The sequence below is a fragment of the Pseudophryne corroboree genome, chromosome 3 (assembly GCF_028390025.1).
Source record: "Pseudophryne corroboree isolate aPseCor3 chromosome 3, aPseCor3.hap2, whole genome shotgun sequence".
In the NCBI taxonomy this organism is placed as follows: Eukaryota; Metazoa; Chordata; class Amphibia; order Anura; family Myobatrachidae; genus Pseudophryne; species Pseudophryne corroboree.
In genome coordinates, this window is record NC_086446.1 from 732,850,450 (window position 1) to 732,858,995 (window position 8,546).

General features: G+C 47.7%; 1 long non-coding RNA gene across 1 annotated transcript; it reads right to left on the bottom strand.

The window, feature by feature from the left end:
* Positions 1-2,507: 2,507 nt before the first annotated feature.
* On the bottom strand, positions 2,508-6,322 carry LOC135058211 (uncharacterized). Its single transcript, XR_010244682.1, has 3 exons — positions 6,169-6,322; positions 2,768-2,872; positions 2,508-2,674 (listed from the first exon to the last, which is right to left on the bottom strand). It is a non-coding gene; the product is annotated as an uncharacterized LOC135058211 (long non-coding RNA).
* Between the last annotated feature and the right edge of the window lie 2,224 nt (positions 6,323-8,546).

Sequence of the window (8,546 nt, forward strand, 5' to 3'; positions counted from 1 at the left end):
CACGCCCATTCCAGCCCTGGTCTCAGCCACAGTGAGCCTCAAGTCTCAGCATATGTCAAATCAGACTTGAGAGAAAAAGACGCTAATATGAGAAAATAGCTATTATGAGAATGAAAACAGTCTTAAGATGCATTAAGACCGACTGTGCATATGGTCTAATGATTACTGTTGTATTGCGGATTTGTTGGATGACTGTTACATATTTCTGTAAAATGGCTATAGAGGTCAAACTGTAGAGTTAGTTGCCCATGAGCCCTGTGCTCCCTGCTCCCAGTATAGATATGCCACTGTGTAGTCAATTCATGTTTGCTCACTAAGGGGTCTATTTACTAAGCCTTGAACAGAGATAAAGTGGGTCGAGATAAAGTATCAGCCAATCCGCTCCTAACTGCCATGTCACAGGCTGTGTTTGAAAAATGACAGTTATGAGCTGGTTGTCTGGTACTTTGGGGTACATTTACTAAGCAGTGATAACAGTGGAGAAGTGAGCCAGTGGAGAAGTTGCCCATGGCAACCAATCAGCACTGAAGTAACATCTATAATTTGCCTACTATAAAATGAGACAGAGCTGCTGATTGGTTGATGGGGAAATTTCTCCACTGGCTCACTTATCACTGCTTAGTAAATGTACCCCTGTATCTCCGTCCACTTTATCTCCATCTAAAGGTGGGTACACACTGATAGATATATCTGCAGATCAATTGATCTGCAGATATATCTATGGACGGATCGGGCAGTATGCTGTGCATACACACTGCCCGATCCGTCAGGGACTGACGTCATGAACTGGGCGCGCGTGTACACACGCCCGCCCAGTTCAGCTGTCAATCACCGCCGGCCGCCGCAGCATGTGTACGGGCGGTCGGCCGCCCGCCCGTACACAAACAGCGACGCGCCAATATATCGGTAGATATGTTGGCCGTCAGCTGTGCTGCGGGGCCGACGCAATACGTCTGAACGACGGAGTTCACAGACGTATCGGCTGTACACACTGACCGACGGAACCGCGATATATCGGCCATTCAAGAGAACGCCCGATATATCGGCCAGTGTGTACCCACCTTAAGGCTTAGTAAATAGAACCCCATGTTTCTCACGGTATCCGGTCTCTAAGTCGACCACTATTGGTCGACATGCATGATGTCTACATGTTTTTTAGGTCGACGCAGTCACTAGGTCGACATAGCAAAATGCCGACATGAGTTTTTTACAATTTTTTAAAAACTTTTTCATACTTTACGATCCACGTGGACTACGATTGGGAACGGTAATCTTGCCCGAAGCCATGCGAGGGGACACAGTGCACTAACTGGGGTTAGCGGTCACTCTACAAAGAAAACTACACCAATTTTGTAAATAAAAAAACTCATGTCGACCTTGTTCAAGTCGACATAATGCTTGTGTCGACCCATTTTAGGTGTCGACGTAGTCACTGTCAGCCAATAGTGGTCGACCTAGACACTGTCGACCTAAGTGTGGTCGACCCTGTGAACCACACCCGTTTCTCACTACAGTTGTTTGGGTCCCAGTGTCCATTGTTTAACCAGAGTGCTCCCATTCATTCCTACAGTAGAGTCTGGGCTTATCATTTGGACGGGCTTCCATAGGAAGAAGTTGTGCATTGTTTACAAGGGTTTTTTACTTTGCCAATTAACAGGATGCCTATATGGGCAGGGTTGGACTGGCCCAACGGGGTGCAAGGGAAACCCCCAGTGTGCCCCACTGCCTGGGGGCCCACCTTCTCCTCTAGGGATCAGGTTCCAGACTTTGCACTTGAATTATACATTATACTTATGTTACCTTGGGCGGGATGTACTAAAGGAAAAATGCAGTAAAACCCCCGAAAATGGGGGTTTTACCGCATTTTCAAATGTACTAAGACCCTACCGCCGCGTTTTCGCCGTCCAGGGTATCGCCATCTCTGGATGGCAATACCCTATAGAAGCCTAAGGGCTTCTTATCGCCGACCACCGCAACCCGCCGCAGACGCCTCCCCCTCTCCCACCTGGCATAACTTCCTCCAGGCAGCCCTGGCCCTGCTGCTGCTTCCCGGCGTCCAGGCAGTGTGGAGACCCCTGGAAGGTGACGGAGACCCCGCGCAGACCACCTCACAGGTATCGCGGGGGGCCTCCATCACCGCATTGCGATATTGATCGCATATGTTAGTACATATGCGATCAACATCGCTGCGATATGCGGCGAGGGGCGGCGATGTATCTTAATACATCCCGCACCTTATACTGTACAGGACTATGGTGTTATTAATCTGGTACATTATCATGCATGCACTGGCAGTATTTTACTATATATATATATATATATATTTATCAAGGGGCCCAGACCATTCACTCTATCATAGTTAGGCAAACCAATGTGACTGCTGGCCACACCCCTAAACATGGGCCCCTACCAATGCATTCCCCTGGTGGGCCATTCATGCCCCAGTCCGACACTGACAGGGGAGGACCTTTGCCAAGGGATTTGTAAGTAACTGGCGAGAGAGAGGGTTCATGGGAGTGATTTTTTTAATAAATGGTTTCCACATTCAGTTGTGTGCACTGTATTTATTTAAATATTGTTTTTTTTACAAGTGTCAGCTGCTGCATTCCTTCTTCAGCCGGCTTCCCCAGCATGGCAAATTTGCAGGGAAAAATGGGCTTTCCATAATAAACCCCTAAGAATGATATAAAGTATATATCAAAGTTACTTATTCTTTAAGCTACTTTTAATATATTTGTAATGTAATCTAAAACTGGTTGAGACATACATGGCACGTTTTTCAGTAGATGAACAGGATACTGGTTGTATTATTGCTTCTCCATAAATTGCGGAAGAATGCCGGTGGTAGGAAGAGCGCTTGCCATTTTCTGTTCTGTAAAAAAAGAAAGAAGTGAAATAACAGGCAAAAGGGAAACACAATGACGTGCGCTAACAAATAGGCACAATGGGGGTCATTCCGAGTTGTTCGCTAGGTAAATTTCTTCGCATCGCAGCGATTTTCCGCTTAGTGCGCATGCGCAATGTCCGCACTGCGACTGCGCCAAGTAAATTTGCTATGCAGTTAGGAATTTTACTCACGGTTTTTTCTTCGTTCTGGTGATCGTAATGCGATTGACAGGAAGTGGGTGTTTCTGGGCGGAAACTGGCCGTTTTATGGGTGTGTGTGAAAAAACGCTACCGTTTCTGGTAAAAACGCGGGAGTGGCTGGAGAAACGGAGGAGTGTCTGGGCGAACGCTGGGTGTGTTTGTGACGTCAAACCAGGAACGACAAGCACTGAACTGATCGCAGATGCCGAGTAAGTCTCGAGTTACTCAGAAACTGCACAGAGATGTCTTATCGCAATATTGCGAATCTTTCGTTCGCAATTTTGATAAGCTAAGATTCACTCCCAGTAGGCGGCGGCTTAGCGTGTGCAAAGCTGCTAAAAGCAGCTTGCGAGCGAACAACTCGGAATGACCCCCAATGTGTATTAAGCCTGGAGAAGTGATAAAGCAGTGATAAGTGGAAGGTGATAACGCACCAGCCAATCATTACGGGTTTGAAAAATGTCAGTTAAGAGCTGATTGGCTGGTGCATTATCACCTTCCACTTATCACTGCTTTATCACTTCTCCAGGCTTAATACATCTGCCCCTATCATAATTCCTTTTTTTCCTCCATTTTATCAGTAAGTGTGCATACGTTTTTACAGTAATTTCTGTTTATTTTATAATATATTGGACTATATTATTTAGGTCTATATTTTGCAAGATTATATTATATAGGGGCTTTGATATGAGTGGCCAAAGGATGGGATGCTGGTGGTAACATGACCGATGCCGGCATCCCAATCTTTACAATCGCAACAGGGTCGAGGTAAGTATGCTAAGCCCTCTCCCCTACACCCCCCTCCTTCCTGCAGCCTAAACCTAACCTCCCCCCTTAGTGCCTTACCTTAAGCTCCCCCCAGTGGGGACTAACCCTAACCGGGCATTCTGACTGCACATGCGCATTTATTCGCTGCTGCCTAAGCAGAGCAGCAAGTGAGAGGGTCTCCTAACTGCCCCCCCCCCCCCACCTCGGGACACTGCGGCCCACGGATGGAACAGCAGGACAGTGCTCAAAAAACGGTACTGTCTAACTAATATCGGGACAGTCAGGAGGTACTCCTTTGTATATCTCCAAGTCATCCTAATTTTGGGCGGGACACTCCCACTTTTCTTGCACTGTGCTATCATTCCACCCATGGGCCAAAGTGTCCCATGGAGGGGGGTGGAAGCGGGTGGTTGTGAGGCCCCCTATCATCTGCTGCTCAGCCTAGCAGAGCTAGCAACGAATAGCTGCAGTGTGCATGTATCTATTCACGGGAGAGAGTGACTGGGGGCGTGCCCGGCAGTTCCCCGAACGCTGAGCATACCCCCAGCATGACAAAAATGGGGGTGTGGTTCGCAGACATAGCATTTGCTGGGAGACCACACCCCCTTGCAGCAATGCCACACACCCTAGTTTCAGAAGGGTCCTGCTCTGCTCCGGTCACATTTTGGTAGGTACGCCTTTGGGATGTTGTGAAATAAGAGACTTGCAGCATGAACAAGCAGCAAACATGGACTAGTCCTCAATGATCTCCTGTATTTTGGGGGTCATTCCGAGTTGATCGCTAGCTGAAAATGTTCGCTGCGCAGCGATGATGCAAAAAAACGGCACTTCTGCGCATGCGTATGCGGCGCAATGCGCACGCGCGACTTACTTTCACAATGGCCGATGTAGTTTCACACAAGGTCTAGCGAAGCTTTTCTGTCGCACTGCTGGCCGCAGTGATTTGCATGACTGCAAAAAACTGCTAGCGAGCGAACAACTCGGAATGACCCCCTTTATGTCTTTAAATAAAAATAAATACCCAGTTAATGCATTATATGTTCTCTGGGTCTTTTGTATAAAAATCCTGGCTATTTCCCCAAAACAGAGGCGATATTCCGCATACTGTAAATGAGTAGATAGAGCCACAATTTCTGCGTGTAATCAGGTGTCTCCTTTGCTCCTTACAGAATCCTCCTTTATAGGCACCTAATTTATTTTTATTTTCCATGTTCTTGGAGCCTGCTTCAGGCCACATATGTCTCTCTGGAGGACAGGCCGTAGAAAGCCCTTAAATCCTGGTGGTGGTTCCATGTAATTATCCTCCTTCAGCTCACCATGTGAGAAGTTTGCTTTGACATAAAAATGTTTCCCTTGTTGCATTTTCTTAGTGGTTTCCGCAAGCAAAGTCCTGAATAGAGGGAATGACTACTGGAGCAACGTCTCATAATTCTTTCTCCATGCTCTGTGAGTAATCCTTGGCCACTGGGTGTGTAGTTTGACTGGAGTTCATGGTTCGGGTGCAAGCAAGGCCGGATTAGGGCTCCACGGGGCCCGGGGTACTTAATACAAGGGGGCCCCCTGAGTGCTATATATAGTGTATATAGGTGGGAGGGGGGTTCTATATATATATATATATATATATATACACACATCACACATATAAGCAGAGAGCTGTTAGAAGCAGTAACAGTAAATATTACTGAACAGAAATATAGAGATCACATTTATCTAATGAAGAAAAACAAAAACAATATTACACTGTCACACGGTAGGTGGTATAGTATGATGCTGGGGAATGCTTCTTCTAGCATCTAAGGGCACGCAAGCTGCTGGTTAAAATAGTACAGGTCTGTATAATCTGCCTGTCACAAAATTAATTTTCTGTCAGCCCTACTTCAAGACGAAAACCTAATACACACACAGCATACCTACAAACACATACATAGCATACATACACACAACATACACACACCATACATACTGTACATACACACAACACTCACAGCATACATACTGCGCACACACACACACACACACACACACACACACACACACACACACACACACACACACACTGGCTACAAATACACACATAGCACACACACACACACACACACACACACACACACACACACACACACACACACACACACACCATACATACTGTACATATACACAACACATAGCATGCATACACAAACAGCATACATACACACACAGCAAACATACATACAAACACACATACATACTGTAGCATACTTACACACAACACACACAGCATGCATACATGCAAAGTGAACAAACACACACACCATTAAGCACTAACCATACCAAGAGAGAAGAGGAGCTGGTGGAGATTGTCACTGCCGGAGTCCATGTGAGCGGTGCTGCTGCTGCACATACTCAGTAGCTCCCTCTGCTGCCTGCAGTGTATCCAGCGCTGCAGAGAGCTCTGCTGAGAGCTCTCTGTGAGGAGCAGCCGTGCGTGTTTGCCCGGCGGCTCTGATTGTGACTGCAGGTGTGACCGTCCAGTGCAGAGATGGAGACAGGGCTGTCTCCATCTCTGGAAAACAAATTTGATCCATGCGGCAGAGGGTTGGGGGGAGGGGGGTTCTGTTTATGAAAACAAAAATCAAAAAAATCATGTAAACGTCCAGTGCTTGATGGCATGCAGGGGGCCCCCAATATAAGGGGGGCCTGGGGTACTGTGTCCCCTTGGCACCCCCCTTAATCCGGCTCTGGGTGCAAGCGCAAACAAGGGGAACTTGCCTTGGTGGATCCCCAGAGCTGTGAAGGAAGTTAGAACTGCTACTCATCTGTCCCCCACCGGACTCCCAATTTCAGGCTGCAGAGAGCAGGCTTCAAAAGTGAGGGGAAGAGTGACTCTGGATGCAGGTTAGAGAGCTCAGTTTTCCAGCCAGCAAATGGTTCAGGGCTGATCCGCTACAGAGACAGGCTCTTGGGGCTGGGTCAGTTGGTGCTAAACTCCTTGAGGCTTGAGTGTGTTGATGTACTCCTCTGCAAAGGGTGTCGGCACACTGTAGCTTTTTAACGTTTTAAATTGACTTCCAGGACCAGTCCCTGATGAAATGGCATAGAGACAACAGAGGAACCAATGAGACCACCCCTATTCCTTTGTACAAATTGACACATTCTGCCTATTGCCATATACAAGTGGAATGCGACCACTGTGTCTATAGGAGGCACAGGTCTTTCTATACACATGCTACACCTCTGCCGCTCCATCTGATATTTTCTTCCTTATCTGATCCCTATTTCTTCTCCGCTTGGTGCTTCCTGACCTCAGTTCCTTTCTCTGCTTCTCTCACTATCCTAGCTTTCAGCATTCCTCTTGTAAAGTGGTGTTTGCAAATCACCACAAGACTCTGGAGAATTGCAGAAGTGTGACTTTACTGCCTGCAGTCATTCTGAACAATGGCTGCAGATGCTTTTCCTGTATAACAAATACTTCCTGCATGACTAGTGGATAGCAATGATGCAATCCATATACAGCATACATCTACACCTCCTCCCCCATTGTGTAGGTCTCCATTACCCTCCAGTGTGTATCTGTCACCTCTCTGTGTGTGTCTGTCTTCCTCTTATCATATCACTCCTTCACCCACTTCCATTTACCCCTAACACACACTCTTCGCCTTTGTCTTCGCACTTTTCCTCTGTTCCACTCAAAACCCACTTTTCCTCTTGTCCAGCAATTTCTCCAGCAACCGCTTTTGTCACTTCACCCTACACATCTTAAGCCCCATACACACTAGACGAGAAAGTGAAAGATCTCGCTTAGAAGGGCCGATCTGAGCGAGATCTTTCACAATCTCGTCCAGTATGTGCACTCAATGTTGTTAACGATACACGCTCCCGTGCATCGTTAACGACCCCCTCCTTCCTCTGAACATGTACAGATGAGGGAGGTCCTCGTTAACGACAGCCATGGTGTAGATGCAGCATGGACATGCCCCCCCCCCCCCCCCCCCCCCCGCCGTCACTCACTTCCCCGCCGGCATCGGCAAGAGTGTATGCAATTGGCGATGCCAGCACCCCTCTGGGTCCCCGCCGCCGCCGCCAATATCGGTGTCGGCGGGGAACGGCTAGTGTGTACTGGCCTTTACCTTCCTCCTCCATTTCTGTGGATTTCAGTGAAGTACTGCATGCAGTGGTGTAGCCAGCAAAGGCACAGAGGGAGCTCCCCTTATCCGCTGGCCATCTTAAGTTGATGGAGAAGTACATGTGGAGTGCAATGGGCCCCTATGGGCCAGTCTGACCCTGAGTGCACCCCTTTCCACTGCAGTGTGGCAAAGCAAGGGAGTGTCTCTCCGCTCCTTCTCTACTCTTACAGAAGCAGCATGTTGAGGACCACAAAGAAGATGGAGTCTGCCAATGGCCCAACACGCACTCTGACGAGAGCAGAGGGTCCGACGTCAGTTGCAGTGCAGAGCCGGCCCTAGGCATAGGCAAATGCCTAGGGCATTTGGTATGCATAGGGGCATCAGCAGCTTCTGCTGATCAAAATTATATGCGGCATGCCTATAGTCTGTGTGTAGCATTTCATATGCAGATACAGCCACAGTCTCACACAGTATATAGGCCTGCTGCATATAATTTTAATCAGCAGAAGCTGCTTGTGCATCCTAGCCACATAGCAATGCAAATAAGATGCATTTTCATCAAGAAAAGTCACCCGACATTAGCAC